This window comes from Mercenaria mercenaria, chromosome 16, assembly GCF_021730395.1.
Source record: "Mercenaria mercenaria strain notata chromosome 16, MADL_Memer_1, whole genome shotgun sequence".
Taxonomy (NCBI): Eukaryota; Metazoa; Mollusca; class Bivalvia; order Venerida; family Veneridae; genus Mercenaria; species Mercenaria mercenaria.
In genome coordinates, this window is record NC_069376.1 from 27808302 (window position 1) to 27825262 (window position 16961).

Genomic DNA, 16961 nt, shown 5'->3' on the forward strand with positions numbered 1-16961 from the left:
TTAATTTTTTTGGGAAATTTTGAAAGGGGGTTATCCAAGGTTAATTTCTATGAAGTTAGGTGTAAATCTGCTCATTAATTTTGAAGAAGATTTTTTTTGAAATTGTTGACGGACGTACGACGGACGGCGGACGACGGACGACGGACATTAAGCGGTCACAAAAGCTCACCTTGAGCCGTTGACTCAGGTGAGCTAAAATAAGTTTCAAAGCTATAAGCCTTTAAGTATTAGCTATATGTTCTTGCATGCAAAATTTTAATCAGGATTTTCAAAGTCCAAAAGGGAGCATTATCTGGCAAAACGCAAGTCAGAGTTATTGGACTTGATGCTATCACCTAGTTGTATATCCCCGAATACACAGGTAAAGTTTCAAATCTCTATCAGCATAAGTTATGGAGATAGTAACTTGCATGCAAAACTTTGACCAGGATTTTCTAAGTCCAAAAGGGGGTATAAATTGGCCAAGGCACAAGTCAGAGTTATGGGACTTAGTGACGTTGGTAATTGACCTAGAAAAAGAAGAAATAAGTTTCAAAGCTAATGATAGCTATACGTACTTGCTTGCGAAACTTTAACCAAAGTGTCACGCCGAAGCCGACGCCGACGTCAGGGTGAGTAGAATAGCTCGGGTTATATTTCGAATAGTCGAGCTAATAAATGACTTCGTAAGTAACACACTGTTTTAAAACGTGTCTTTTGACTCAGATTGTTGAAAAATTTCAGTTTCTATCAAATGAATGTGTAAATCTTAAAAGATTAAAATCAAAAGAAATAGTCCACTTTTAGAAGATTTTAACATTAAAAACTAGTAATTACAAAATCAAATAAACTTAATAAAACATACATTTCTTATGGGGACCTAACTATTTTGTTCATAAAATAAATATAAAATATACTAAAAATAAAAGAACAACAAAAAAACAACATCAAAAGCCGTTTCTTAAATGTGATTGGCTGCCTTTAAACGCGTTTGGAACATGCCAACCTCTCATTTGCCCTATTTTCAACAAGTCGGCAGTGTTATTAAAAAAAAACACTGAGAAAGGCTCTAACATTAAAGAAAACATATTACATCAGTGTACTCAATAATTTGTCCGAAGTCAGAGCACCAAAAGCCTAACTATTAAGACAGGTGAAAATTAGTCATCGCACCATCAAATAGGAAAGCGTATAGCGACTTAATGCAGAGGGATCAATCACAAAACATGCACTGAGTTTTGCTAAAACAGTTGTTCCGCATCATCATCATCATCATCCACATCACCAGACACAAGGGCAACAACTCTGGCATCAGTATGTAAAGAATTATGCCTTTTCTTACAAAGAAATTTAGGATAAAGTAATAATGCACTTTTGTTGCATCTCAGTTATTACTAAATTGATTAATCAGTGAAAACTAAATTGATTAAATAGTGAAAACGACAAAAAGAAAAAGACGAAACAACGACATTATTTCCTGTAGTGTTCTTGCAACATTTCATTGTATTCTTGAAAGGGACGCCAAGCGACAACATGAGGATACGACAAAGTTCGTCATCCGGTTGACATGCGCAGTTAAAATACACGTATGCAATATTTAGGCATTATTATCATGGCCAGCAGAAATATAAGCCTTGGGTTAATAGCAAAGCGCGTTGTTAAATAAATACTATTTTTGGTTTAAACATTCTATTCCCAAAAATATACAAAATTATATTGAAATACAAACATTACATGTACAGTAGATGGAAAGGATTAGAACGAAAGACAAGTCTTACAAAGTTCTTCTCCTAAAGTGGACAGGTGAATAATTGTTTCGGTAAAGCACAGTGAAGCTTTGAATATAATATCTATGGGAATGTAGTCTAGTATATTAAAAAAATAATGTTTCTGTAACAACAATATGAGCGCTAATGAGAGTAGAGAAGTTAGAAATAGTTCATTAAATGATCTAGAGTTAGAGAACATGAAATATAACAAGGGGGTAAAATAGTGTCTAGTTGAGGTTCAGAAATAGTTATAGGAATCTCTTACTTTCAGCTATGTACGTAACAGTGTACATTTGTGAAAATACTGACATTATCCTCGTCCGGTAAAGAATTTTCCATAAAGAAGAAAGTTTTCATCGATATCGCAGTTCTGAAGGTTATTGAAAAGTTTTTGGAGACAGTCTGTATATAAGGTCGGTATATAAGGTACATTCTAATAGATAATGGACATTCGTCTCCATTTGGCCGCATTGACAAAGAGACATGGGTGTTATATTTCTAAGAAACAGATGATGATTGAGTGCACTGCATTTAGTCCGCAATCTTGTGTGAAGCACTTGGAGCTTCCTTATTCCGACATAATAGTATTTTGGTATACGGCGAATATCTTTATTCAAGTAATCTTTGAAAGAAGATACTGTTGTTAAATTACGAACACTATCTGGTAAGAGGTTCCATTCACATATCACTGAAGGCAGAAAAGAATTAAAGTATAAAGAGGTCCTGGACGGTATACCACGTACATTGTTGGGATTTCTTAAATCATAGCGATATTCAGCTGGATGTGGTATTAGAGTTGAGAGATATTCAGGTTTCTTATTTGTGTACATTTTAAAGAAAAAAAATGAGTCTATGCTTGTATCTGCGCTCTGACAGACTTTCCCATGGAGATTCTTCATGGAGTTTTTCGAGGGAAACTAGTTTTGTTGCACCAGTAGCTATACGAGCACATTCGTTTTGGATTTTGTCAAGCTGATCTACTTCATAATTTGTACAATTACTCCAAACAACATTGGCGTATTCGAGAATAGGCCGGACGAAGGAAGTGTAGATAGTTTCCAGAGATCTCCGATCGACGGGAAACTTGATTTTTCGCATGACGTTGACTCTTTTCCATGCTTTGTCTAAAGTATAGCCAATATGTGAGTGCCAGCTGCAATCGCTGGAAAGAAAGACACCAAGATGTTTGTGTTCAGTTACTTCGGGTATTAGTTGCCCAAACATAGAGAGTACAGGATGAGGAAATGTATCTCGTTTTCTGGAGACAAGGAGTGATTCCGATTTGGAAGGATTAAATGTAACAAGCCATCTGTCGGCCCAGGCAGAAATTTTAAGAATATCACTCTGAAAGAGTTCAAATGCCTCATGGGGCTGTTCAACAATAACGTAAAAACTAGTGTCACCGACAAATAGGTTGATGGAAGACTGAATGTCCATGACTATGTCATTTATAAAAACAAGAAATAGCAGAGGCCCGAGAATCGAGCCCTGAGGGACTCCTGCTTTTATTGTAGTTTAAGATGACTTAGTGCCAAGAAGAACAACACGTTGACGTCGGTCACAAAGGTAGTCAGAGATCCAAGCTAGAGGGGAACCTGATATGCCCGCAAACTTGAGTTTTGCTAATATGCCTTTATGCCAGATTTTGTCAAAGGCCTTACTGACAAAAAAGACTGCTCGAACTTCGAGGCCCTCTTCCAGTGATTTGCACATGATATCATATATGTATGTAAGTTGATTCACTGTTGAATCTCCTGGAATAAAGCCAGATTGGACTGGGGTCAAAAAGTCAATGTCTCTCAGGTGGTTGAAGATGTATGTAAAGATCGGTCGTTCAAAACCTTTTCAAGTGCATTTAGAACAGAGATAGGACGATAGTTATTTGGAAGTGAAGTATCACCCTTTTAAATATCGCACAAACATTAGCTTCTTTCCAAATACGTGGTACTTTACAACTTTGTAGGGATTCGTTAAAAAGGTCACAGAGAGGTACTGATAGTTCACGAGAAGTTTCTAAAAGGATTCTATTACTTATACCATCGGGGCCAGTGGCCTTATCATCATCTAGAGACTTGAGGATATCTTCCGCTTCACTTGGGGTCAGAATGATTTCGCTAAGAAATGGTGTAGAAGACGGTAAACCAAGGTCAGGTGCTTAAATTGCCTATTGCCGTCATCGATAAGAGTTTGTTCCTGTAAATAGTCGTTGAGTATATTTGCTTTTTCAAAGTCAGAGAATGAGATTTGATTGGTAATGGGGGTGTTTTAATGGCGGGACAGAGTTATTTTCATGTTTAGAAATAAAAGACTTGAGAGTTTTCCACCAGTCTTTTGATGACAGAGAACCATTTTTAAGACTATCTGACAATCTTGAAAAATGTTGAGATTTTGCCACACGAATTAATAGAACGGTATCATTTCTAAGTTTTCTAAACTTCTGCCAGTGTTAAATAGACTGAGATGATTTCGCTTTTCGGTAGGCCCTTTTACTTTTATGGATATATTTTCTAGTATCGCTGGTCATCCATGGAACATCAAGAGAGCGAACTTTAACAACGTTTGTTGGGACGTTATCTTTTGCAAAAGATACGATAGTAGATTTTACATTCTTTGCATATATGTTGATATCGTTATCTTTGCATTGGTTCCAGTCATGATTGCTCAAATACTATTTTTACTGCTGTTTTAATTCCATTTCTGGGAACTGCATAATTATGTAAAGTCAACCGGAAGCCAAAACAACCGCAAAATCATTTGTATTGTCCTAGTATTATCATTTGGTGCTCCGCTAACATGATCGGAGGACAACACGACAGAATGCTATTTGTCGTTGCGTGGCGTCCTCGCCGGCACGACAGAACGACAACACAAAAATCTGCTTGTGATGTTGTGGAGCGCGCCAGTAAGCGCAACACAACAAAAGAGAGCGCCAACACGACAGAAGAATTTGTCATGGCATTGCTCTATTTTTATCGTGCCATTTTGCTGTCGTGTTGATGTGCTGCAGGGACAAACCGCTATAGTCTCCAATTATTTAGGGATATTAATTCTTTAGATTAATGTGACGGAAGTGAAATCCCTCCTTTGTGTTGAAACTGAGTTAGGTTTTCATAAGTTTCCATAATAACTTGGCGCTTCCATTAAATATTGTTTTATGTCTTGCCATAATGTTTTGTAAAACTCAGAAGTTATCCAGTCAGAATCAGGACTTATGTCAACAAAGACTTGCACACTAAATGTCCGAGATAAAGGGCACTCACGAGATTCTTTCGACACAGTATTATGTTTGAAAAAGTAACACTAAGGCCATACCAAACTGGATCCATGTTTGATATCATCGGGCTGGTATGTTTTGGGCTGTAAATTTGTTTATCAAATTCTTGTTTTCGTCGAAACTGATTTTAAGTGCATATATTTGTTTGTTAAGTTTTTTTTTCTTTTCCATATCATATTTCTTTTTAAAAGAAAGACTAGTTCTGTAACTTAGTATGCAATTTATCTTACATACACATAGCTACGGAACAGTAGTCTAGAGCAGGAACACTACAGTGTTGAGCTATTTTTATGGAGAATAAAGGATGCGATTGGACTGTCTACAACTTACGAATGCCGCTTAGAAATACAGTGTTCGTTCCTAAGTCTATGGCTTCCATGCACGAGAAATGGACATAGTTTTAAAAGAACTTTTTATCCGCAAGATAAGAAATTCGTGGATAAGGAGAACATGAGTCCTAAAACAAGCAAGCGCCGGGAACCAAATACATGTCATATCGAACAATTACAATTGCCCTTTAATACATATCTTGTTTTTGTTTTTATCTGAACCATGAATCAAACGACTACTAATCTTTTCGAATTATTACAATGCTAATTTGATTTTGATAATATTGCGCTGTAGTAACCTATTGCAAATGGAAACAATGTGTGATTTGTGGTTGTCAAAATATTCTCTGGAAAAATATGGATAACTTTGGCAGCTGGCATCTGTAAAATCGCTCTTATACCAATGGCAAGAACAGTCAGTAGGTAAATGTTAACGGGTGATATGTCAGCTGCATGATTTTTAGAGCACAACGGTGTTTAGTCCAACTCGTGACGTAATTATCACTTTCATTTCATTTCAGTCTGTGGACGGACCGTCAGGGGAGATAACCAGAGTCACGGATTTGGACTAAACGGATATGCTTACGTTCTTACTGAAGTACTCTAAAACCTAAATATCATTGAACTAATGTTTAAATTACTGACAGCATTATAAACTAAAACACAAATTCGAACTAATGGATTCATTTCTTTATTTTTTTCAGAACATAAAGTTTAGTGTCGGCAGTGGCAACTGTTACTCCAGCAGAAACCAGTGTGTCCGTTATTACATTGACACAAATGGTGTCCACCATCGTCGCATGATTGACCTGAAAAAGATACAGCCATGAATAAAAGATAACTTTTGATTTAAAATGAAATCATAAAGAGCATCAGGTCCAAACTAACTACACTCCCAGTATTTGAACTATTTCAGAGTTGTCTTTTCATAAAAATTTTGGTATCTCGAAATAAATGTACAGTTCGATGTAGATAGAAATGTCATACACTCATACACGCAAGCTTTTCACCATACACATCATACATATACTCAGTTCCAAAAGAAATTGTGCACTTTTTAAGTTTAAATATTTCAAAAAATTCCCCGACGTTTTTGTTTCATTTTTTCATACACTAACTCTCAGGTATAAGTCAAAATCCAAAATGCACACCAATTTGTTTACGAACTGCTTTAAATTTTGGTACCAAACATTATAAGTTTTCATGAAAATAACCGAGAAAAAATAACAGAATACTAAGTGCACACTTTCTTTTGGAACTGAGTGTATATTAACTACAGCTACAGAAATATGTTATTTTAGTATAAACTGATTATGCCTAATACATTGTATATGCTTCATAGATAGCATGCAATGTTATAAAACGTCAGTCAACTAAAAGCGGCTTGGGAAATCCATATACCGGGTGCAGGAATGTTCCATTTAATACTAAAATTTTACAACAGGGCCGGATAAACGCTAAAATGTGTGGGTTAGTACCTTTAAATAAAAATTTCAATTTATATGTACCCGATCGTATGAAACTCTAAAATTTCAAATACAGTCCAAACATTTTGGACTGACATCAATACGGTAAAAAGGTGATAAATAATATAATACTGAATCACCTTTTGCCCGAATTTCACGGAAAAAAAACCTTAAGTTATTACTTTGTTAAGTCTGTTATTTTAAAATCGTGCTATTGCTTAAGTTGTTGTTATTTAATGTTGATATTTTTCTATAACAATGTATTTATAGTTAAATTATACTATGGTTAGTAGTATATGTCTGCAGTATTTATTTCAGTCTGGTGAAAATTATATTTCTATTTAAGCACGCTATTACGAACTTAAGTATTTGCTTAAGTACAGTTTTATTTCTATACTTCGTTTTCTGCAAAAATTCAGAATTGTTGTGTTTTGATCTATGAAATTGTCATATACAATTCTGATATAGATGAAACAGTCAACATTGAAGACGCATTTAAATTAAAAATAAATAAATAAATAAAAAAAAAATTACGTATGCTTTTTATCATGAAATTTGGGTCTGTATAATTAATTCATATAAATTATCAACTTTTTCTCCTCGTGATGTTATCTCTCTCAGAAAAATGTTCTTAGTGTGCAACTTACATCGAAAATCTAAAGAGGCACAATGGTGCAACTATACTCTGTGCTAACTCCTACACATGGTTGCAACAAAATACCAAGAACTTATAAAATACATTGACAGGACATCTAAATGCTCTCTCTTTAACTTATATAGCTCTTATGCCATTTTCATTGTAAAACAGCAAAGATTCAGTTGTTATGGTGTGCCCCAGTGCAGTTATTTTGCTGCTTTAACACTGATTACTTAAATGTTAATAGTATTTACCATTTGAAGTGGCACATACGCATTGGTGCGTAAGTGGCTGGCACACAAGAGTTGAACCAGTACATGTGGTAGTTGTACAGTCAGAGGTATGCCTGCAACTTTCTCCACTCACCAACGCTGAAATGAAATCATGAAGGCATGAATGTGTATGTACATACAAAGTTTTAGCTCACCATTTTTTTATTTACATTTAACATACTCTTGCCGTTTATACCAGTTCTGTTTAGAATGATGGGGGAAAGGGCGAAGAAGGTGTGAAAATTCTATCATGGTCAATCCATACAATACATAAAAAAAGTTGTTTTCCTGACAAAAAGCTGATTATTTATCTTAACCTTTAGCTTGCTGGCGGCAAGTGATTCTTCCTTTGCGACTAGTGCAGACCAAGATCAGCCTGCACATCCGTGCAGTCTGATCATCATCTGCACTGTTCGCTATTATGCCAGTAAATTTTCAGTAAACACACCTTCAAATAATAAAATGGTATTGCCCAAACTGAATGATGGACCAGTCCATTATAGAAACTTAGTAAGGTAAAGGTAAAATACTTGTAAGGTCATAAGGAACCTGATATTACGTTATCATGACATATGATAAAATATTCTACTAATGTCGTCCTGTGAGTCATTCTCGTACAGGTAAGGAGTTTCGCTTATTTGTATGCAAGAAGTCAAATAGATGAAACAAAGCACTTAGGTTATCTTTTGATATGGAATATCTGAAATACACTTCTTGATAACTGCAGTGTACAGCTATTCCTAATACATGTTGGCTTTGCAACACTTGTTTTTGGATAAAAAACAAAGCACGTGGGTTCTCTTTTGACATGGAATATCTGAAATACACTACTTGATAACTGCAGCTATTTCTACTACATGCTGGTTTATAACCACTTGCTTTTTTCTTGTAAAACCCTATTCCGATAGCTAAGTTAAATGAACGTGAGCCGCGTGATGAGAAAACCAAAATAGTGGCTTTGCGACCAGCATGGGTCCAGACCAGTCTGCGCATCCGCGCAGTCTGGTCAGGATCCATGCTGTCCGCTAACAGTTTCTCCGATTCCAATAGGCTTTAAAAGCGAACAGCATGGATCCTGACCAGACTGCGCGGATGCGCAGGCTGGTCTGGATCCATGCTGGTCGCAAACCCACTATGTTGGTTTTCTCATGGCACGGCTCATGTAATTAAAATCTGGAACCAAGTAAATAATCGGAAAAGTTAGTTTAGGCTTTCTAACTCTTATAACGGCTGACAAATGAAGCTAATGAAGCTTATTCCTTGCTAAATTTCTAAAATGAACTGGTCCATTATTCAATATGGGCAATACCATTTATTATTCGCAGGGGTGTTTATTGAAAAATTACTGACTGAATAGCGAACAGGGCAGACCATGATCAGACTGCACCGACATGCAGGCTAATCTTGGTATGCACTGGTCGCAATGGCAGACTAAAGGTTAATATAAAGAAGACATTAACAATTGTCTACGCTAAAATGAATAATAAAATTTAAAAATGTGTAAATAAATGAATTTCAAAAATACAACCCGATGGTCCCTTTTGACGTGTCTTAAGGTCTGAAATCGTTTCAAAATTCCAAAAGAATGATATCTAGTCTTTTTCTTCATTAATAAGAAATATTAACTTGAGTTAAAACTGACGTTAGAAACTCTTATAATTTTAAGATTGATATTTGTTTAAAAATATGGAAGACTTAAGTGTAATGTGCATGCCAAATTTAGATTTAGTCATGCAGCAAGCCAAGTGATCGAAAAAAAAGTCTCTGGTCAAGGATATGTAAACGTGAACCATATATTATGAGCATTAGGCACAAACGTCGCGCTGAGTCAATGTTATTTTAATTGAAAACACCCCACAGTTTGAAAAGATGAGAGCCCTTTTTATTTAAAAGACATTTCATCATAGACGCGGTTCATCGGTTGAGAGGTGTTGATTCAATGTGGTTTTTAACTTGAACTGTTCCAAGGTTCCAAGATGTAGTTTTTTAATTATTTGTTTGTTTGTTTTGGGTTTAACGCCGTTTTTCAACAGTATTTCAGTCATGTAACGGCGGGCAGTTAACCTAACCAGTGTTCCTGGATTCTGTACCAGTACAAACCTGTTCTCCGCAAGTAACTGCCAACTTCCCCACATGAATCAGAGGTGGAGGACTAATGATTTCAGACACAATGTCGTTTATCAAATAGTCACGGAGAACATACGCCCCGCCCGAGGAACGAACTCACGACCCCGCGATCCGTAGACCGACGCTCTACCTACTGAGCTAAGCGGGCGGGCTAGTTTTTTAATTAAAAAATATATATAACATTTTCGTTTCATTTTTTAAAAGGGTGAATATTTTGGTTTATAACATACTCGTTTCTATTCCCCGTAAAGTTACAATGGTCTCGGAAACGTCAATATTTTTCCGTAATTTAATATCGGGAGTAGTATAGGGGTCTCTTTAGGGCCAGGACTGCGCATGCGCGGCAGCCATCTTGGATCTATAACGTCACAGCAGGTGCGCAGCGGCCATTTTGAATTCTATTTTAAAAATGACATCATCTTTCTATTTTAAGAACGACGAAAATTTTGGTTGCGAAATTTGAATTTACCGCTCAAAAGGTGACGTCACTTCAATCTTTAAACGCCAATATCTTGAGAACGGATCTAGATAGAGGTAAATATCTATACATTTTCTGAACGAGATCTTTCCAATGCTCTCTGTTTCAAGAGTTTACTGCAAAGTTTAAGAAAGGTTTAAAAATCGCTGTTACGTCATAACGCGTAAACGGTTGAAAATCGAATCGAGAATGGGGGATGTAAATGAAAGATTTTTATGAATTCTATCACATGAAATTAACATCTCAGAATTGATGAATAGAAAATGTGTCACGAAATGGGGAAAACTGATTGTTCAATGTTAACTGTATTTCTGTTCATTGAAACTCTTGACGATTTCCTAGAATGGTCGAAATAGGCTTTCTAGAACCTATCTGTACTTAAGACAGTATCCTAAAGGACTATAAAAGTTTTATAACACAAAATACTCGTTTTTATAAGTTTCTCCTAAAAGTCATAAAATTGACCGAAATTTAATCCGCTTTTACAGTTTTCAAAGTATTAGTGTCAACATTGGCCAGTTCTCTTTCATACATTATCTTAAGCCGATCTCAAGTCAAAAAATATTAATACTTAATATCCGCTGAAGGTTGAATTTCATGCATAGACTTGTACGATTATATTGAAGTGTATACTCTGTTAATTCAAAATTCTGGAAAAATGTTCCAAATTATATATATGAAATATTGTGTGATGTGTTGGAGTATCTACACCGTAGTGGAACTGGCATGTTCAATTTCGGAGACTATGATGTTGTTGTAATAACTATAGATGGCAAATGTAAAGTTACAAAGGAAGATATTATTGTGATACCTGTTAATGAAGTTGCAGACACAATCTGTGTACTGGGGTAATAGGCCCGAATGATTTTGATTATTTTGAATATTTTGATGATGTTACATATATTGTTTAATGGCGCGTACGTGTGTGCGTGCGTGCATGTATGTGTGTGTGTGTGTGTGTGTGTGTGTGTGTGTGTGTGGAATCCTCTTGTAAAGACCTTTCCAATGGTACTTGACCAGGTTCGAGTCTAGGAACGCGCAGAAAATATGAATTTTACGCGTGATTGATCACACTTCCGGTTTGAGTGTACCAACTTATAGTACTAGTCGAGACCTTCGGTTAGATACCCAACATTCCTAGGTTATCTTTAACAATAAAGGCATGAAGCCGGGTGTTTCTGGATGAATGATTCTGGCTTAAACCTCAATATCTGGAAAACGGATAGAGATAGACCCGTAACTGTACATATTTTCTGAACCTACTCGAAAAGATCTTTCTAACGGTACCGGTCCCGAGCCTGTACGATGACTTTGAAATTTTAATGACTTCATTTTCGGTTGGCACCTAGTTTATGGTAAAGTACACCCTTTAGGCTTTTCAAAAATGTCAGATACCCAAAATGTAAAAATGGACCCTAAAACGACTTATTTTGATGATTTTACAACCTTCTTAAAAAAGCCCTTTACTGGTTCTAAAACTCTGGATGGTCATTAAAAATGTTGGCAATTGTTTAAGAAAAATGTTCTTTAACATCATATCATTGATGGTATGAAAGAGGCACTTCGGTCTATATGCGACCCAGACCTGATGTCACCTCTCTTCCCGTACTCAATACATGGATTAATTTGGACAGATCAATAGGCCTTTGTTAATGCATCCGTCCATAAATCAACATAAGCCAGACATTGTGGCGACTTTAAAGGGATTAACTTTGACAGTTGAATACGCTATTGTTAACGCATTCGCTCTTAAATAAATAAACGCCAGACATTGTGGCGACTTTAAAGGGAGGATTAACTTTGTTATGTTTACTTTTTATTGTCCGTCTATCCGGTCTTAAATCAACACACGCTAGACATTCTGACCATGATCACGTTTGATGCACTCATGACCTTATCTAAATAAAGCTTATGAAGTCATTGTAAAAAATAGATCTGAGCATGCGCATTTAGTACTATTACGCTTATGATTAGAGTCATTTTGTCAGTGGACACCAAGGAGGAAACATCGTAAGCAAAATGTAGTCTTTAATTTTCAGTTAACGCTTTTTCTAACGTAGCTGTCTTAAAAAAGCTGAATGGTTTAAATATAATGCTTTAAATTATCATTAATAAGTTTTTTGATTACCATATAATGTATTTATTCATTGAGGTTATAGATAAATCTATATGTTCAAATATAATTAATATTTATTTGATTTTATTGAAATATTTTGTTTTAAAGTTATCTCCCCGTCTAGGGCTGAGCACCTGACCCTCAATGTGCGCGATCACGCCCTAGATAGGTATATAAGTCAGCTCTATATACTTCAAGGAGATTTAAATAGCAGTGTGAGGTCGTTCTTAAAATAGAAAGATGATGTCATTTTTAAAATAGAATTCAAAATGGCCGCTGCGCACCTGCTGTGACGTTATAGATCCAAGATGGCTGCCGCGCATGCGCAGTCCTGGCCCTAAAGAGACCCCTATACTACTATCGGGTGCGTGACGTCATTTAATGCGTGTCGTTGCATTAATTCTTTTATTTAGTATTGTCAATCTTATTCGGGTTGTTGAATAAATTCATAATATTTACATTACATTTATATGTGTAAATAGGTATGTTATAAAAAGGAAATATGCAATATTTCTTATCGGAAATATGCACTCGTTCTTCAGCGGAAGAATATTGTGCGACTTTAGAAGCGCAGTATTCTTCCGCTGAAGAACGAGTACATAATTTCCCGATACATAGGTAATAGCCTATACATATTTATTCGATTACTAAAAGTATTGAGTATTCGATAAATGCCACTAATGTTACTATTTTGTGGTAAATATACCATTATAGTGCGACAACTCATAAGATATATAAATTTATCTTACATACCCAGAAAAGCAACCAACACGACAGCAATTACAAACTTCATGATCTCTGAATGTTGTCTGTAGTCTGAATGAAGCGGTGTCGCGATTCAAGCTTATATAACACTGTTGTTACAGGGGCGGACTGAGCGATTTCTGGCAACAAGGGGTGCGACTCATCAAAGAAAGTCCGAATTTTTGGCAACTCAAAAAAAATCATCAAATTAAGAAGCGCCAATATTTTCAGAGTCTTTGATGACATAAAATCTGGGTAGCGAAAAAATGCTGCATTTTTTTTTACATTTATTTAAATTCATCCGCAGAGGATCCCCCCCCCCCCCCCCCCCCCCCCCCCCACAGTTAAATCCGCCAGTGAAATGGTAATTCAGTCATACTTTAAAGATAATGATAAATTGACCTGATCGTGTTTTATAGGTTAACAAAGTTAGGAAGAAATCTTTCGTTTTAGTCAAGACTTTTACGTATACAATAAATATAGATCTCTTATCGGAACACTAATTTATGGACATAGAAGGGACTTGTGATCTTTTTTTTTTTTTTGCAATCCAGTGGCCATTTTTTTATTTCGCGTATTGTTTTTCTCTTTTTTTTTTAAAGAAAAGTTTTGTTTTTGTTTTGTTTTTTTCAACTTGAATCGTAATAAAATAGCGAAAGATGTAGATAAAAAAATCCTCAGTTCATAAGCTCACCTTAGCACGAAGTTCTCGGGGTGCACTACTGTGATCAGTCACTGTCCGTCGTCCGTCCGTCCGTCGTCCGTCTGTCCACGTCCACACTTTTCTTCAGATGACATATCCTCTGAAACTACTGGATAAAATTGCAGAAAACTTGGCCAGTAACATCCTGGCATGGTCCTCTATCAAGTTTGTTAAAATGTTTCACCAGAGCTAAAACTACAATAAACTCTTTAAATGACTTCTTCTCGTGAACCGCTTGATGAATGATCTCCATCAAACTTGGTTTGTACCAACATTATAAGGTCCTCTCCCGTAGGGGCTGCTTGAGCTTAAATTAGAAATGCCTTTCAATAACCGCTTCTCATGAACCGTTGGATGGACCTTCATCAAACTAGGTTGTATATAGCATCACTGTAAAGTCTTATTCAGAGTTTGTTCAAATAGAGATGATTGACCCCTTTTAGGGACCACTAGAGCTAAAAATAGAAATATCTTTAAATACTTCTTTACATGAACCGATTGATAGATCTTCATCAATCTCGGTCTGTAGCAACGATGTTAAGTTTGTGCCCTAATTTGTTGAAATTGTGGCACAACAGAGCTTAAATAGAAACATATTCAAACGACTTCTTCTCATGAATGGCTTGGTGGATCTCACCAAACTTGGTCTGTAGCATCATTGTTAGGTCTTCTCCCGAACTTATTCAAATGGGGGCACATGCCTCCTTTTAATGGCCACTTGAGCTCTCTATGTATATAAGAACATTTAAACAACTTCTTCTCACGAACCACTGGGGTTGCATCATCATCAAACTTGGGATGTAGCAGTATTATAAGGTCCAATCCCTGATAAAGGGGCAGACTGGACTGTTTAGTGGCCACTAGATATAATAGGGAAAAAACCAAACTTTACAGGAGCTCTTGATGGATCCTCATTAAATTTGATCTGAAGCATCATTATAAGGTCGTCTCACAAATTTGTTTAAACAGGGAGCTTTGCCCCTTTTAGAGGCCACTACAGCTTATAGTTGAATTACAAGAGTTATGAAGAAGCCGCCTTTCAAAACACTTTTAACCTGCTCAATTTGTCCGTGTTGTTTTATCCAATTTAAAGACATAAGAAGCAATAAAGTGTTTGTCACTCAACTTTTACTGCTTCTGGAACTTTCGACACCTGGAACACATTATGGTCCTCTTTCAAGGTTGCTCACTCTCTTGCATGTCTAAGGTCTGAAACTCTGGTGTGCGATTTAGGGCTTTAATGGACATCTTGTCTTGTGGATAAAAACATATTTTTGAATACGCACGTAGCAATATTTTGTATTCAAAATAGATAATGCAGTCGTGTTAGATATTTATATTATCAGTAGGACATGAATATAAGAAGCGACAGACTCGCCCGCACTCTAAGACGCATGTTGTTTTAATCATGAAGAGAAGTGACCTAGATTTAAACCATGGCCTGTCGCCTCTGACTATTGACAATAAATTAACAAAATGCTGATTGAATGGGATAAGGCCGTGACTTTTATTATTATAATATCATTTTAGAAAATTAATGAAATATGGCATATTGTATGAGATAGAAGTATCATGAAATGAAGCATGAAATGATGATTTCTAGCCTGGATGCATAGAAACAAAATAGACAACGCTAGGATGCTGAAGCTTTAAATATGATAAGCACACATGCACTAGACAATGCAAGGAGAATGCATTGTGCTAGGCAAGTCCAGCTACCGAAAAACCGAGGCCAGATGCTCAACGAATTCTCAACATAATGATAATGTATTAAAAAAAAAAACAACAAAAATATGAATCAAACGCAAGTGCAATAGAATACATTATAATAATTATAACACTGAAATTGTGTCTGCAAATTCAACATTTGTATTTGATGCATTAATTCATTTTTAATCCCTCATTATATTATAACGGACTCGGTTGCTAGGTTTGGATCGGGAAACTTGTGCCACGCAATGATTAACCATCCAAGCAAATGACTGCACTAACCTGCACACTAAGCAAAAGAAACAGAGGAAGGGGGGGGGGGGGGGGGGGGGGGGGGGGGGGGGTCATGTCTGTTTCAACAGACCCAGGTGTTAGAGGTTTGTAGCAAAGTGATCCACAAAAATATATTAAATATATAATATGTAAAGACATTAACGAACTAAATCCACCATAATATACAACCGTACGCAAAAGCGCATTTCGTATGGTTCAACATTTTGCATATATATATACTCAAATCTATGTTTTCTTGTCTCAAAAATCAGTAGTGACATTTTAGTCTTTTAACTGATTAGGACCAGAGAAGCTATATTTTCTCTCTATGAAAGCTAACTGGATCTCGAGGATACATTGAATATATAGAGATAGTTTGCATTAAGGGATATAATTAAATACAGAACAGTTGACTTTCCCGTATTTGAGATCCGCTAGGATACAAGTTAGATACAAGACCTAGATTTAAACCATGGTCTGTCGCCTCTGACTATTGACAATAAATAACAAATGCTGATTGAATGGGATAAAGCCGTGACTTTTATTATTATAATATCATTACAGAAAATTAATGAAATATCATGGCATATTGTATGAGATAGAAGTATCATGAAATGAAGCATGAAATGATAGATTTCTAACCAAAATGCATAGAAACAAATTAGACGACACTATGATGCTGAAACTCTAAATATGATAAGCACACATGCACTAGACGATGCAAGAAGAATGCATTGTGCTAGGCAAAAATCCGAGGCCAGATGCTTTTATCTCTGAATGCCTTAAGTTTGCTAATGATTATGTATACAATATGCCATACCGAAATGCACAAAGTGAGTTGAGGGTCTCCAAATATTTTATGAAATAAAATTTGTCCATAAAACGGTACATTGAATATCATACCTGATTATTTAATAGCCACATACAAACATTCATTTCTTTAATAATATCTGATTTTTCCGACTTATGTACTTTCAAAGATGACCTATATTCAGCTGTATTTGACCATTATTTCTCTTGATTTTACCTAGTCAACCGAAAGCAAACGCTTCCAACACTATGCAGCAGTTACTTTTTTCCTAAC

The 16961-nt window shown here is 36.0% G+C and overlaps 1 long non-coding RNA gene across 1 annotated transcript; it reads right to left on the reverse strand.

Annotated features, from left to right (window-relative positions):
- Positions 1 to 6026: 6026 nt before the first annotated feature.
- Positions 6027 to 13352, reverse strand: LOC128549554 (uncharacterized). The gene is made up of 3 exons (XR_008367790.1): positions 13201 to 13352; positions 7709 to 7825; positions 6027 to 6160 (listed from the first exon to the last, which is right to left on the reverse strand). It is a non-coding gene; the product is annotated as an uncharacterized LOC128549554 (long non-coding RNA).
- Positions 13353 to 16961: the final 3609 nt, after the last annotated feature.